A 17,409-nucleotide genomic window follows, 5' to 3' on the forward strand; every position below is an offset into this window, starting at 1 on the left:
AGGATGTTGTTGGTATGAGCACTTGAACAAGGATAAAACTATGGTAGTGGTAAGCAGAGGAAGGCTGCTCTAAGGAACATGCCAAAGGTAGACTCCATAGGAGTTAAAATATTGGTTGGCTGTGGATTGAGAAACTGAAGGGAGAATCCTGAATGATTGAGTTTTCCAGCCTGGGTGATGGAGAAAATGACACTGGCTAAAATAGAGAAGTCAAAGAAGAACTTGTTATGATAAAAGAAAGCACATTTGGCTTTGAGGTTCACAAGAGCCAGAGGGATAGCTGGGTGAAGATATCATCAAACTACATGGATAAGAGTGTAGCTCAGGAGAAAAGGAGTATAAAAATATGGTAGAACCTCCATCAACCACTTTCCTGCATTGACCATTTTCTTGAGTTGACCTGATTTTCATAGAGCAGACATGCACCACATGCACCACATGTCTTTCATAGAGCAGACATGCACCACATGTACATATCAGTGCAGTAGGCATAGTTCCATATGTTGACCACTTTGTTACAGTCCCTTGGATGGTCAATATATACAATATGTATTTATTAATATCCATGATATTTAATTAAGTGTCTCTAAAGTATATAAAATATATTTTTCTTATATGAAATATATATTTTTAGAAGTATAGCTCAGGAAAGAGAACAGAGAATTTTGGGATCATGGGCAAGGGTGATGGTCAAAACAGGGGAATGGAGATGTTCTCCAGGCAGTGGCTCCTGGACATGAGGAAAGCCCTGGCATGGAGTACATATGTAACAAGTACAGTTTTCTTCCCTAGCAGATAACATTTTTATGAAATCTTAAGGTGTTGATCCAAAGAAATGAGTAATATAGGAATTTCAGGAAATAGGCACTATATTTTAGTTGTTTTTACTTGTTTCTTGAAATAAACAGCCATTTGCTACCTTTCAAATCATACCAGATGGGCATTTATTCAATGAATTGACTACAATATTGATCCAAGCCCTAAATTAAGTGGGCTGAGGGCTGCTTAGTCTTGGTAGTCCAGTAGTTAAGAATGCGGGCTTGGGATTCATAGAGCTTGGGTTTGTATTTTAGCTGTTACCTACTAAATGTGACCTTGAGCCATTTACCCAGATATGGCAGGCTGGGCTCCTCCTCTGTAACAGGGGGATAACCCACATACACTCCTCCGTGCAGGGCTCTTGTGATGATATAATAACACTTGGCACCTAGTAGGTGCTTGGCACCTAGGACGTGTTTAGTAACTGTTGGTTGTGATTTCTATCACTGGTTAGCTCTTAGGGCAGAGGGACTCATTGTACAGAGAAGCTGTGGGAAGAGCTGGTGAGTCAGAAGGTTGTCAGCAGTTCCTTGAGTCCGTACAAGAACAACACACAAGCCTGTGCCATGGTAGAAGCTCAGAGTGAGACCCCACCTAAAACCCAAGCATACTACTGCAGGTTGACAAGTAAAAGCCCCTTTCTAAGCTCAGGCCACTTGTCCAAGTTTCCAGTTTGGGGAATTGCAGTAATGGCTGAGAGAATTCCCCTTCCACTGCAGTTGGCCAGTGGACTGAGCACTGCTCATCACTTCCTATTCTCACTGTTGGCCAAGAGTGCTCTTTGTAGAGGGGACACTGTGGCTATGACAGTCTCAGGAGACAGACCACATGTTCTGACAAACCTTCCATCACAGGCTGAAAAGAGGCAAAGTCAAGCTAACAGCCTGGACTCTTTCTGATCTACAATCATTTGAATAACTTCCTAGGCTGATGTGTGTCCCCTAAGTTGACCCATCAGTTATTTCACTAATATGAGTTCTTCATCTCCTTGGTCCAGCTCATACCTTGAGTTTTGATCATCATCCTCAGTATGGCAGAAGTAGAGACATTTACTTAGTGAGACCTTCCTATGCGTCAACATCACGTTGAGCTGCTATTTGGAACATAATCTCATGTAATCCTCATAGCATCACCTAGGAGGAGGGTACTATTTTCATTCCCATTTTGAAGGTGAAAAAACTGATACTTGGCCTGGTGGGGGTCATTGCCCAAGAGCACATCTCTTGCTACTAATGTATGCATTTGACCAGACATGCACCACATGTACATATCAGTACAGTAGGCCTAGTTCCTTATGTTGACCACCTCCATATGTGGTCTTAAAATTCTTGAAGATGTTTTGCCCTTCCCTTCTGAACCTTTCAAGATATTTTAGGGCCACACAGATGAAAACATCAACCCTGAGACCTTGTCCACCAGGCCTGCAGTGAGACTGTCCATGTCCTCTTGCAGTTCCTATCCTGCATCTCTGTCTGGTGGCAACACTATCTGTGTCCCTTTCTCTTCCCTGGACTACTGCCCCCTTCATATTGCTGCAGACCAGGGCTTTGTTCCTCACTTTCCCCACTGCTCCTGAAGCACTGCTCAGATTAGCTCCTCAAGATTTATATACCTCCTAAGGCTGGAGGGTCTCATGTGAGGATTATGGGTGCAGACAAGAAACTAAAAAGAGGATGTCAGCTCTCACCATTCCTCAAGTTCTACTGCGTAATTCTCCCCTGGGTCTTCCCACCTGCCCTCTTCCTCCTCAGCCCCTGGTCTGCCTTCATCATAGGCCCTCTTGGACACTCTCCCTGGAGTCCCTGGGCTCCACACCTCTTGTAGCATTACCCTGGTGAAGGAAGCTCCAAGCACCCTCAGTACAGGTGACTATGACAACGAGAATGGCTAAAAAAGGGTATTGTTTGAAACTCCTATACTTGGACTGCTCTGTTTTATATGCCACTGTCAAAGAAACCTGTTGACTTTGATTTTGCTGGATGGTATCAGAGAGCCTACCTGGTTAGAACGCAACTCCAGAGCAAACAAATATTAATAGGCCTATAAACTTTATGCTACTATAGTGAAGTTACTCTGAAACAATGTGTGAGAAAACCCATAAAGACTCTGACAGTGATTTAATAAAAAAAAAAAAAAAGACTCTGACAGTTAGGAGGGGTGCGCAGGATGGCAGTGAGCTGACAGCAATAGGGGAAATCTCCATCCTTCTCCCATGTGCTTAGAGAAACAGGGTGTGGGGGGAGAAACAAGAAAAGGAAATTTTCAAAAGATCTGTGAATCTTTCCATGTCGCCAAAGGTTCAAGCCACTCGCTGAGTTTAACAAAGGGCACTGGGGGGTGGGTGTTGTTTTTTTGAGACAGAGTCTCACTTTGTCACCCTGGGTAGAGTGTCAAGGTGTCATAGTGGTCTCACAGCAACCTCAGACTCTTGGGCTCAAGAGATTCTTTTTGCCTTAGCCTCCCAAGTAGCTGAGACTACAGGCATCTGCCATGTGGGGGATTTTGACAAGCAGAGAGAGGTGAGCTGAGGGAGGCAGGAGGCTGAAGGAGGGCAGGATGGGGGCCAGAGGAGTGAGTGAGCGGCCACAGGGCACTCAGAGCAGGAGGGCAAGGGCATCTGCAGGGAGTCTGCCAGTCTTCACCAACGTTTGGCCATGTGAGATTCACAGAGCAGGGGTGACTTCCACATTTGGATCTGTGTAGAGCAGAGGGAGGAGGACAGAAAGAGAGCTGACTCCAAAGAGACGGTGGGCTCAGAGAGTGCAGGTGTGGGTGCCCAGCCTCCTGCGGGACCCTCAGTCATCTGGAGAATGAAGGGACAGAGCCCAGGGACCCCAGCCTGCCTGGGGCCCTTCATGCATTTTAGTGTAGACATATCTGGTAACATTCCGTTATTACTCGCACAGGGGACTGCTGCTTTGGTGTTGCTGTTTTTGCTTATACCTGACTCCCCCTCCCCCAGCTAGGCGTCAGTTAGAAACAGATACTCCTCAGGAGTAACTGGTACTTTCATTATTTATGGCTCGGTTTCACGATATATGTGATCTCCTTCCCTTTCTCTTTTTTCTGATAACACCAGTACTTGAAAATTGGTACGTGATGCAGCTGTTTACATGACAGTTGTTTTTTCTGATTTTCCCTTCCACAGAGAAAGGCTCCCTTGGGGGCCAAGAGAAATCATCCTGCTCTGACCTCCAGTCTTCCCACTCTGTCCCTCTTTCCAGTGCTCCTGAAGCCTCTTTCTCCTGCCCCAGTGCTTTGCTGACCCTCGAGAACCCTGCTGTCTTGTGGTCAAGGTAGGGCTGCTCAAACACACGATGGCCCCTGCCCTCTGACACCCCAGACAGTGAAGTTCTGACCCCTTATCATGCGCCCTACCGCCTTCTCTTACCAAACACACCTGAACCTCAATTGTTCTGAGAACTGCTGACTCAGGTTACAAATGGGGACACAGCAGGAAATCAAGCTAAAGATAGTCCAGGCTCAATCCTCACCAATGCAAAGGAAGAAGCACCATGGAGGAAGGCTATTATTATTCACACTTTACAGATTAGGAAACTGAGGCCGAGGAAGAAGAGGAGAGGAGAGAATGCTGCCCGGAGCCTCGGCAAGGTCTGCAGGGAGGGGGTCTGTGATGTGCTGACCCCGGTGGCCATGGATGCTCTCCTCAGCAGAGTAAAGTATTCACTTTAAGAAGAGCACTTGGGCTTTCTTTAGAACACAGACAGCTCTTCCCCTTTCTTCTTCCTAGGGGACTCCCAGAAGGGCTTACACACCCTGGCTACTTCGAAACAGGCTCAGGGCAGGAGCCAGTTCAACTGATGCTAGCCAGGCAGCCACCTGGGCCTGCAAGTGAGTGTGGGGAAAAGGGGGCTCAGGGGGGTCAGCAAATTATGTGCAACAATTGATGGACTCATGCTGGCCATCTAGTGGCAGCGAAACTAGCCAAAGAAAAATATAGCAGATGTGCTGGTTCTCAGGTGGCTTTTTGGTCTCCATCTAATACCTGGGTTACTTTGCTGATGACAAGAAAACACAGAGCCATCTGTGACTCTTCCAGCATGCCTTTCCTTTAAAGGAAATAATAGGGATTTTAGGTCCCAGAAAGGGAGTGTAGGACAGTGCAAGAAGTACCCAATTGCATTAGGGGGCATCATTTTAGTCCCATTTGTGTGACCTTGAGCAAATAACCTTCCCTCTTTGATTCTGTTTTCACACCTGTAAGCCAAACTTTCTCTCTCATAGAGCGGCAGCTAACAGAATTACATCAGATCATGAACAGAGTTTGGGACCTGCAAACAAGCAATCAGTAATTTCATCTGTCAAGGATTGGAGCTCAGCCCGCAGGACCTGTCTGAGGCATGACTAGGAAGTTTGTCTTCAGCTTCCCTTTTCTGAAAATCGACTCCCACTCAGTGGTTTCTCCTTCCCACTGCAGCACCAAGCGTCTGGATATCTCGCCTGGTATATACAGCCTACCAAGAAAGTGTCAGTCAAAGTTATCTCCATGTTCTATCAGAGCAGGAAAAGAGATTCTCTATCCTCAAGCTGGAGTGAGGATGGAACATGTAGTCACTGGATAATCAAGAGAGATTTTCCCAGAACATTTTTATTCCATGAACATTTTAAATGTTTATAGTCAAAAACACTTGAACACACCAAGAACTAAAATGCAGAACTTATTAGAATTAAAACAAAAGAAAAAAAGAAAAGAAAAAAGGTTGAAGAAATGCTTCTACTTAAGATGATAGATGTTTCAAGTGATTTCTCCAGTTCTGAAGATGTTTAATTTGTGGTCCAGCATTCCCAAGTTTATTTGCTCAGAAAGGAAACTGAGGCCCAGAGAAATGGAGAGCCTCGTCTTCCTCCTGGATCTGTCCTCTGCAAGGGAGAAGCGCAGATGCTGCTGTTTTGTTTCCAATGCCTCCTGGTGCCCAGAATGGTGCCCAGCCCCCATCACTGGCACTCAGGAAGTACAGGCTGAGTATCCCTTATTGAAAGATTTGGGACCAGGGTGTTTTGGATTTCGGAACTTTTTTCTAGTTTTGGAATATTTGCAGAATGCATATGGGTTGCGCATCCCTAATCCAAAAACCTAAAATCTGAAACACCACGATGAGCATTTCCTTTGAACATCATGTAGGGGCTCAAAAATTTTCACATTTTAGGGCATTTTGGATTGGAGATTTGGGGATTAGGGATGCTTATCTTATATCTATTAAATTATTCAATTAATTTTACCAGGGAGGAGGACTCATGCTCTGAGTTGCCTAGGGGGTTTCCACATTAACTCAGAAGATGGGACGTGGCACTTCCTCAGGGCAGGAACAGACAGTTTCTAGATTCAGGGACTGGCCCTGCAAGATAAGAAGGGTTTTGCCCTAGAGTGAAACTGATCCCACTATCATCCTGGAGATGAAAAGCCCCTTAATTCCTAAAGATCCTTCTCAGAGAATAGGAAATACACTGTCATAGTCACAGTGATCATTCCTTATAGTGAGATTACATGTTTAATCCCCTTTTAAAAAAACTTTTTTCCTAGTTTTTTAATAATGAGCTAGCACCACTTATAAAATAAGAGCTAGTATCTTTACAGAACTTTATAAGCAACAGCAGCAGCGAGCATTTGGCAGAGTGCTGTTTTCTGTACATTTCTCCAGTGCCAAAGTGAGGCCCTTACGGGCATTCCCAGGGACTTGTCCACCAGCACAGGCCCCTTCTCAGAGGCAGCTCCCTTCAGCCCCATGGCCAGCTCTGCCTACACGTGTGACTTGTATGGGGCCTCTAGCCCTCCAAGAACTGGTCAAAAAAGAAAACCACTTGAATGACAGCCAACCAGCGAGAGCCACTTGGAAACCCATAACAGCAAACTTCCCTCCTTCTGGGGAGCCAGCCCCCATGTCTATGCTGGCCCCGAGTCCATGCCAGCCCAGCCCTTTTCTTCTTTCACTGAGCTCTGCTCTTTCTCAGCTGATAGCACCACTACTGATGGCTGATTCTCTGTTCCCCAGGACTCAGCTCTGTCTGTTGAGCTCCATGAACAAAGAAACCAGAGTCTCTTTAAGGGAAAGAACTGCCTCTGTCAGACCATCCTACCCTCTTGAGGTGGGGAAGGGGAAGAAGCCCGAGAAATAGCTGGTTGCCCTGCAGAGGAAGTTCAGAGGAGTTGGAGACCAGTGCTAAGGAGGATTTGAGGAAGAATAGGAAGGCAGATAAGGTGGGAAGTTACACATCAGGAGCCTGGACTGGGGTTGCTGAGGGACTTTTAAAAATAGGGAATAGGTTCCCGCTGAACAAGTACTACAATGCACCAGTACATGAAGGACACAGTCCACAACTTGGACTTAACTTTACAAATGCAATCAATGTAACCTAATCATATGCACCCTCATATTAATCTGAAATAAAAAAACATGACTATCTACTACTTAATTCTCAGCTCTGTAGCCCCTGCATTTATAACCTTTTATAAAAGGGAATAGGAGTTGGGAGTCCCAGTGCCAGGCAGGATTTCCAGGGCAGGAAAGAGAGGTTGGATGAGGTTAGGTGATGGGTATTATTGGGGAGCAGGGAGTGAGGAGGGTGGGGTTGGAGCAGGTGCTCACAGGGAGACACACAACTGAACACAGAACTTCCCAGAGAGTCCCTGGGGGGACACTAATTTCCCTGTTGTGTGGAGGTTGGGCATTGCACCAAATATTATTTAAATTTCTAAAGAGAGAGTGTCCCAAGCTGATATTTGAGTTCCATTACCAGGCATATTTCTTACAACAAGAAGGATTTAAGCCTGTGGACATTCTAGGACCCCCCTTTTACATTTAAACAAGTCTGTTCTGCTCCTATGTCCTGAAATCTTGTGAGGAGGCAGTAAATTTAAGAAACTTTATTTTTCATTCTGTGCTTCAGAAAACTCCACGGGTCAATAAGTATTTATCACACATTACCCTTGTCCTCAGGCCTATAGAAAAATGAATCTCCCTGTCTACAATGATCTTAGAACCTACTTGAGGATATGGGATAAAAGAGGTGAGAGATTCCGTGATACCTATTAACATGTCAGGTGCTGGTTTGTCAGAGGAGAGATGCCACCCAAGCAGGACAGGTTTGAAGAAAAGGGAAGGTCCTAGTGAGGAGACAGGCCTTGCAGAAGAGCTTCAGGACTGACCTTTGGTGGGGAGAGTCCTGCAGAACAGTATCTATCAACATTCGGGGCTGGAAAGTTCTTTGTGCACTGTAGGATGTTGAGTGGCATGCCAGTATCACCCCCCTTCCCAGTTGTGACAACCAAAATTGTGTCCTGAATTTGACACATGCCCACTGGGGAGCAGAATCACCCCCACTAAGAGCTACACATTGAATATAGGGAACAGTATGCAAGTTGGAGCAGGAGAGAAAGTCAGTCAGCAGAGGTGTACTCTTGTGTGGGCCTCCCCACAGGCCTCCGGCCACCCCCCAAACCACTGTTGGTCTGAGCACCTGTGGCCATGTAGCCCATGGCCACATGCTCAGAGCACTGCTTGTTGTCATTCTACTCAGAAGGGTTCTATGATGGTGACAAGTCACACAGCCCTCTCTGGCTTCAATGGCCTAGTTACATTTGGGGATAGTAGAAGGTGTATTTAAATAGGCACAAAAATAGCCATGAGTGCCAAGCCAGAGAATTTGGATTTTCTCTGCTCTATACAGGTTGAGCAGACAGAAAAGGGCTATTTGCTCAGGGATGGTGAAGGGCACATGGAGCCGGCCTGGACATCTCTGGCTTCTCTGGGCACTTTCTTTCACAGGCATTCTTGTGGATCACAGAAATGTTTTGTGGGGGGAGAAAGTATCACTATGGCAATATTAATTAGTTTCTGATTCCAGTTGAGAATGAGTGGTTGGATGCTAAGTAGCTGCCTTTTCCTGGAGTAACTTGAAGGGATGTCCAAGCACGGGAGTGGGGGAGGTGGCCAGGTAGGTGGGTCTTCCTGGTCTGTCTGAGACAGAGTCATGGATGTGGCCAATATCATACCACTGTGCAAGTGGGAGGGCAACGCCTGAAATGGAGTGAGCTGTGAGAGCCTTGGACTGGATGGCTCTTCCACCTGCCTGGTGGGAGAAGCCATGGTAGAGCCTGGGCTCCCACCACAAGGAAGGCAGGGCTACTCTCACCTCAATCTTCCCAGGTAAACTGGAGACACTGGTAAATGTCCCCGTTATCCCCTCAACCTCCAGTAGGTCAAAGAACACCAATCAGGTGCTTGGTAAGTGACAGGCATTGTGCTGCCTGTGGACAATGCCAAGGTATGAACCTGCCCTCAGAGGGCTCAGAGAGCTGCAGGACAGTCTAGGAAAGAGGTGAGCCTGGTGCCACCCGCCTGCCCCCAACTTAGGAGCCAGGCTGAGGCAGGGAAGCTTTCCAGAGAGCAGGAGTCTCAGAGGCCATGAGACAGGTAAAGGGAGTAGAGAAGAAAGTCAAGCCAGATAAAAGGGACAGCAAGAGCCAAAGTGGGAAGGCAGGAGACAGGTTAGCATGGGAGGGGGATGAGTAGAGATGAAGGAGCAGGGAGATAGTCTGTGTACCATAAAATAGAAAACAAATGGCTGTGCAAGCAGAGTGATATGCAAAATGCTTAACAACTGACAATGGCAGGGAAACTGACCCATCAGAACGGTGGTGGCCCCATCAGAAGGACATGGGCATAGAAGACCAGAGAGCCTCTCCTGGACCCTGCTAAGGGACATCTAGGCCCCCAAGATGGACATCATTCACTTCATGCATTTAAACAGTGTATGAATCAATGGTTTCTGGTGTGGAGTACACAGGCACTAATCATTTGCTTAGCTAATGTGAAACATCTGCAATTGGCTGAATTTTATTATTTTTTACATGTTCGTTTGTCAATTCAGAACCATGTCATTTGCAAAGGTGGGCATGAGACTAGGGAGGGAACAGCCGGAGACATGGTCCCCTTTGCCTGGGTGGGAAGGGTGGAGAAACTTCGTGAGGCCTCTGAAGCTTCCTGAGCTGTGGTTCCTCATCGACAGTAGAGGGACAATAGCAGCCATCCTAAAGGCTGCTGCAAGACAGACGATATGGGAGAAGCTGCAGCACAGAGCAGATGGTCAAGAAGCAGAAAAATAATACAAACAATGAGATTTGATTTAATTCACACAGGTACACACAAAGACAAACAAAATTTTATATGTATTCTTCCACCCCCAGCTTATTGTATTCGCCAGACCTATAAGCTCCAAGGGCCCCAGTGCTTGGCAATGACACCTAACACTTTCCATCAAAGTGAGTATTACGTGTATCACCAACCTTCTTAATTTTTGCCTATCTGATCCCTGAAAATGGTGTCCTGTTATCAGGTTTGTATATCCCTTCCCCTCCGGGGGTTTGCAAATCTTTTAACATCCTTATTAGCTATTTTTAATTTGTCTGTGAATTGCCTTCTCATATCCTTTGCATTATATATTTTTTGAATAAACTGATTTTTACTATTCATAATTCTGTAGGTGGGCTGGGCTCAGCTAGGAGGTTCTTCTACTTTACATACTGTTAAGACTGCATTCAGCTGGTAGCCTGGCTGGGGCTGGAAGTTCAGAGATGGCCTCTCATGCTCCAGGTTCTTATAAACAGTAGCCACACCTGGGTTTCTTGAGCGTGTGGTGGCTGCAATTTTTTATTTAATTTTTATTAAATCTTAACTGTATATATGTATGGGGTATAATGTGATGATTTGATATACAATGTGGAATGCTTAAATTGAACTGATTAACATAACCATTACCTCACTTATTTTTTGTGGTAAGACATTTATACTATACAGTTAGTTGTTTTGAAATGAGTGGAGGGAGGGTATTTGATGGGATCTCACCTAATGTACACAATATAAGGAGTACATTGATTCTATTTATTTATTTATTTATTTATTTATTTTACTTATTTATTTTTTGTAGAGACAGAGTCTCATTCTATCGCCCTCAGTAGAGTGCCATGACATCACATAGCTCACAGCTACCTCCAACTCCTGGGCTTAAGCAATTCTCTTGCCTCAGCCTCCCAAGTAGCTGGGACTACAGGTGCCCACCACAACACCCTGCTATTTTTTTGTTACATTGTGGCTGGGGCCAGGTTTGAACTTGTTAATAGGTTGTTTAGGATATTGCATCTTCATTTATAAGTAACATATGTTTGTAATTTCCCCTTTATAATAATATATTTTCTTCAATTTTAATATCAGGTGTACCCAGATCAAGTAGAATTATTTTGAAGCATTTCTTCTTTTTCTATTGTCTGTAAGATTTGGCATGATCTGTTTTTCAAAATTACCTGTTACTTTTATTTATAAATATTAATTGTCTATTTTTTGAGACTTAAAAAAAAAATAAGAAGTTAACTGATGACTCCCTTCTGAACCTCAGAGTCAAAGCATTCTATAATAGACATACTCTTATTTGACAATGTGAATATTACTTTCTTTGCATTATTATTATTATTGCTTAATATTTTAATGTAGCAATTGTATGATTCCTTTTCTGAATGTATTTATGTTCGTTCATTCTTTACAAGGTTTTTGTTTCTAGTCCTTATTTTAAACATTGTTATTGTTATTAAAATTTCAGCCTTTTTAATTTTGCGAAGGCAAAAAAATGGAAACCTAATAAACACATGTATATGTAAAAATAAAAAAATTAAACTGTGTTTAGTATCTTCTGAGAGAAAAATATTCAAAGTACTTTGGAAAGAATGTAACCCAAAGGAGTCAAAATTTAAAAGATCAGACTATTTCTCAAGGCTGGACATTTCCCTTAATTAAAAATGCACTGACATACTAGGTAAATGAGGTATTATTATCTCTTTCAGGTTACAGGTTATTTTAATAGCTAATTAGAAAAGGGGAGGCAGAGATAGCATTAGGGTAAGTCCTCCAATCTGTGACTTAGTAAATGCCTGTGGAGGGTTTTTAAACATCTTTGAATTTTTAGTTTATAAAAAATGAAAATGATCTTCACCCACTTCAGGAAAACAGCTGTAAAAACCAAACTAAAGGATGCTACAATACACAGAGCCAAAACTACTATAGCTGAAAGTAGACCACACTTTGTAGGCTTAGCTCATCACTGAATGGCTTGTTGGGCAAGCAGGAGAAAGATCTAATAGATCAATAGCCAGGAAGGGGGAAGTGACATGTTTCAAAATGACCCATTGAGTCATCCAAACACATCATATTATTCTGAAGCCTTTGCTGGGATCTCATCTGAGGGTTGTCATTCCAGGAATTTTGGTTAGCATGAGGTACCTCAGTTATTCCTCAACAGATCCAGATCCCAGACACAGTAGAAAAATAACAGACTGTAATAAAATATAACAGAAGTTTAAAATCTTTAGCATACGTGATTTTCCTAAAAGCCACTATAGAAAACAAAGCAACTCAATTTAAAAAATAGAATTCAGGGTGGCACCTGTGGTTCAGTAGGTAGGGCGCTGGCCCCATATACTGAGGGTGGCAAGTTCAAACCCAGCCCCGGCCAAACTGCAACAAAAAAAATAGCCAGGCATTGTGGCGGGCACCTGTAGCCCCAGCTACTTGGGAGGCTGAGGAGGCAAGAGAATCGCCTAAGCCCAGGAGTTGGAGGTAGCTGTGAGCTATGTGATGCCATGGCACTCTACTGAGGGCGATAGAGTGAGACTCTTGGGCTAGGAGGGTGTAGGGCTCACGTTACCTCCTCTCTGTACTTTGCTTTGTGTTCTTCCCTAATCTCTACATCTTCTTAGATGAAAGTATAAATTCCCTTTAGGCAAGAATTCATGCTGAAGGCTGTCTATTTGCTTTGGTTGTTGTCGCCTCAGCTGTACAGAAGCTTTCAATTTAATTAAGTCCCATTTATTTATTTTCATTGTTGTTGCACTGGGCAAGAGACATGAATAGAACCTTCTCTAAGGAAACAGACAAATGGCTAACAAACATATGAAAAATGCTCATCGCCCCTAATCATCAGAGAAATGCAAATCAAAACCACCCCAAGATATCACCTAACCCCAATAAGATTAGCCCACATCACCAAGTCCCAAGGTTGCAGATGCTATTGCGGATGTGGGCAGAGGGGAACATTTTTATTGGTAGGACTGAAAACTACTACAGCCTCTTTGGAAAGAGGAAGCCATAGGTATGATGTCTCCAGGAAACACAGCAAACCTTCAAGAACGAACCAAGAGTCAGGGTGAAGGGTTGCAAAACAATATTCAGGCAAAAGGAAATAAGAAAAAGGAAGAATTGCAAACTTATTTTTATTTTTTTCTCGTAATTTTTTTTATTAATTCGTAACTGTACATTAATGCATTTATGGGGTACAATGTGCTGATTTTATATACAATTTAGAAGGCTTACATCAAACTGGTTAATAAAAGCCTTCATCTCACTTACTTATTCTGTTAAGACATTTATACTCTGGCTCAGTGCCCATAGCACAGTGGTGATGGCACCAGCCATGTACACTGAGGTTAGTGGGTTTGAACCCACCCTGGGCCAGCTAAACAACAATGACAACAGCAACAACGACAACAACAACAATAAAATAGCTGGGCATTGTGGTGGGTGCCTGTAGTCCCAGCTACTTGGAAGGCTGAAGCAAGAGAATCACTTAAGCCCAAAAGTTGGAGGTTGCTGTGAGGTGTGACACCACAGCACTCTACCGAGGGCCACATAGTGAGACTCTGTCTCAAAAAAACAAACAAACAAAACCATTTATACTCTACTCTTAATATATTTGACATGTACCCTTGCAATATGTTCTCCAAACTTCCTTCCAAAAGGAATGTATTAGCTTGCATTCTCACCAGCAGTGCAGAAGTGTTCCCTTTTTTCCACATCCACGCCAACATCTGTAGTATTGGGATTTGGTGATGTGGGCTACTCTTACTGGAGTTAGATGATATCTCAAAGTGGTTTTGATTTGCATTTCTCTGATGATTAAAGATGAGCATTTTTTCCTGTGTCTGTAGTCCATGTGCCTGTCTTTTTCAGAGAAGCTTCTGTTTAAATCTCTTGCCACAATGAAATGGGATCACTGGTTTTTTCTTATTAATAAGTTTGAGTTCTCTGTGGATTCTGGTTATCAAAACTTTGTCAGAAACATAATCTGCAAATATCTTCTCCTATTCTGAGGTCTATCTGCTTGCTTTACTTACTGTGTTCTTGGCTGTGCAGAAGGTTTTTAATTTGATATGATCCCAGTAATACATATTTGGTGTTGCCTCAATTGCCCAGGGGGCCTTCTCATAAAATATTCTCCTAGGTCAATTTCTTCAAGTATTTCCCCTGCACTCTCTGCAAGTATCTTTATAGTTTCATGTCTTAAGTTTAAATCTTTTATCCAGTGAGAATCAATTTTTGTTAATGGTGAAAGGTGTGGATCCAGCTTCAGTCTTTTACAAGTTGCCAACCAATTCACCCAGCACCATCTGTTAAATAGGAAATATTTCCCCCAGTTTATGTTTTTGATAGGCTTGTCAAAGATGAAATGACAATAAGTGTCTGGGCTCATGTCTTGGTTCTCTATTCTGTTCCATACATCTACCTATCTATTTTTGTGCCAGTAACTTGCTGTTTTGATCACTATAGGTTTATAGTGTAGCCTTAAGTCTGGTAGCATGATTCCTTCTGATTTGTTTTTCTTTCTGAATAATGTCTTGGCTATTTGAGGTCTTTTCTAATTCCATATAAAACAAAGTACAATTTTTTCCATATCTTTAAAGTATGACTGTGGTGCTTTAATAGGGATTTCACTAAATTTGTATATTGCTTTGGGTAGTATGGACATTTTAACAATGTTGATTCTTCCCAGCCATGAACATGGTATGTTTTTTCCATTTTTTAACATCTTCAGCCATTTCTTTTCTTAGAATTTCATAGTTCTCTTTATAGAATCTTTCACATCCTTTGTTAGGTAAATTTCCAAACATTTCATCTTCTTTGGCACTACTGTAAAAGGAATAGAGTCCTTGACTGTTTTTTCAGCTTGACTATTGTTGGTATATATAAAAACTACTGATTTATGAGAATTGATTTTGTATCCTGTTGTTGTTGGTATTCCTTGATCACTTCTAAGAGTTTTGTAGTTGAGTCCCTGGGGTTTTCCAGGTATAAAATCATATCAGCAAAGAGTGAAAGTTTTATCTCCTCTGATCCTATTTGGATACCTATTTATAGCTTTCTCTTGCCTGATTGCAATGGCTAAGGCTTCCATCACAATGTTGAATAGCAGTGGAGACAATGGGCAGTCTTGCCTAGCTCCTGATCTGAGTAAAAATGTTTTCAGTTTTATTCCATTTAATATGATGTTGGCTGTAGAAGGCCAACAGATGGTTTGCTGTAGATGGCTTTTATCAGTTTAAGAAATTATCCATCTAACCCTATTTTTTTAAGTGTTCTGATCATGAAAGGATGCTGGATATTATCAAAAGCTTTTTCTGAATCAGTTGAGAGAATTATCTAGTCTTTGTTTTTTATTTTGTTTATGTGATGTATTATATTTATAGATTTACATATGTTAAACCAACCTTGAGACCCTGGAATAAAACCAACTTGATCATGGTGTACAATTTGTTTGATGTGTTGCTGGATTCTGTTTGCTAACACCTTAACGAGTATTTTTGCATCTATATTCATTAATGATACTGGTCTATAAGTTTCTTTCATTGTTGGGTCTTTTCCTGGTTTGAGGATTAGAGTGATATTTGCTTCATAAAATGTGTTGAGAAGTATTCTTTCTTTTACTATGTTTTGGAACAGGTTATGTAATATAGGTACTAGTTCCTCTTTATTTTTATTTTTTTGCTTACACTGTTTGCATCTGTATAATTAATTTGTTTTTTTTTTTTTTTTACTGTTAAAGAATAGCTGTGTAGTTCAATCAAGGGGTACAATGTGCTGGTTTCATACACAATCTGTAATATTCTCATCAAACTGTTCAACGTAGCCATCATGGCATTTTCTTAGTTATTGTATGAAGACATTTGTTTTCTGCCTTTAGTAAGTTTTGCCTGTACCCATTCTAAGATGCACCGTAGGTGTGGTCCCACCCATTACCCTCCCTCCACCCTAAAATCCCCCCTCCCTTCCCCTTCCTTGGCCCTTTCCCCATAGTCTTGTGCTATAGTTGGGTTATAGTCTTCATGTGAAAGCTATAATTTAGCTTCATAGTAGGGCTGAGTACATTGGATACTTTTTCTTCCATTACTGAGATACTTTGCTAAGAAGAATATGTTCCAGCTCCATCCATGTAAACATGAAAGAGGTAAAGTCTCCATCTTTCTTTAAGGCTGCATAGTATTCCATGGTATACATGTACCACAATTTGCTAGTCCATGCGTGGGTCGATGGGCACTTGGGCTTCTTCCATGACTTAGCAATTATGAATTGGGCTGCAATAAACATTCTGGTACAGATGTCTTTTTTATATTGTGATTTTTAGTCTTCAGGGTATAAACCTAGTAAAGGAATTATAGGATCGAATGGCAGGTCTATTTTTAGGTCTCTATTCTCCAAACATCCTTCCAGAGGGAACGTATTAGTGTGCATTCCCACCAGCAGTGTAGAAGTGTGCCCTTTTCTCCACATCCACACCAACATCTCTGGTTTGGGGATTTTGTTATATGGGCTACTCTTACTAGGGTTAGCTGATATCTCAAAGTGGTTTTGATTTGCATTTCTCTGATGATTAAGGATGATGAGCTTTTTAAAATGTGTTTGTAGATCATGCGTCTGTCTTCTTTAGAGAAGTTTCTCCTCAAGTCCCTTGCCCACCCTGAGATGTGATCACATGTTCTTTTCTTGCTAATACATTTGAGTTCTCTGTGGATTCTGGTTATTAGACCTTTATCAGAGGTATAACCTGCAAATATTTTCTCCCATTCTGAGGGCTGTCTGCTTGCTTTATTTACTATGTTCTTGGCTGTGCAGAAGCTTTTTAATTTGATCAGGTCCCAGTAGTGTATTTTTGATACTGCTTCAATTGCCTGGGGAGTCCTCCTCATAAAATATTCACCCAGGCCAATTCCTTCAAGAGTTTTCCCTGCACTTTCTTCAAGTATTTTTATGATTTCATGTCTTAAGTTTAAATCTTGTATCCAGTGAGTGTATCTTAGTTAATGGTGAAAGGTGCAGGTCCAGTTTCAATCTTCTACAGGTTGCCAGCCAGTTCACCCAGCACCATTTGTTAAATAGGGAATCTTTTCCCCACTGAATGTTTTTAATTGGCTTGTCAAAGATTAAATAATGGTAAGTACCTAGATTCATCTCTTGGTTCTCTATTCTGTTCCAGAGATCTACTTCTCTGTTTTGGTGCCAATACCATGCTGTTTTGATCACTATCAATTTATAGTACAGTCTCAGGTCTGGTAGTGTGATTGCTCCTGCTGTGTTGTTATTGCTGAGTAATGTTTTGACTATTCGAGGTTTTTTCTGGTTCCATATAAAATGAAGCATTATTTTTTCGAGATCTTTAAAATATGACAATGGAGCTTTAATAGGAATTGCATTAAAATTATATATTGCTTTGGGTAGTATAGACATCTTAACAATGTTGATTCTTCCCAGCCAT

The sequence above is a fragment of the Nycticebus coucang genome, chromosome 9 (assembly GCF_027406575.1).
Source record: "Nycticebus coucang isolate mNycCou1 chromosome 9, mNycCou1.pri, whole genome shotgun sequence".
Taxonomy (NCBI): Eukaryota; Metazoa; Chordata; class Mammalia; order Primates; family Lorisidae; genus Nycticebus; species Nycticebus coucang.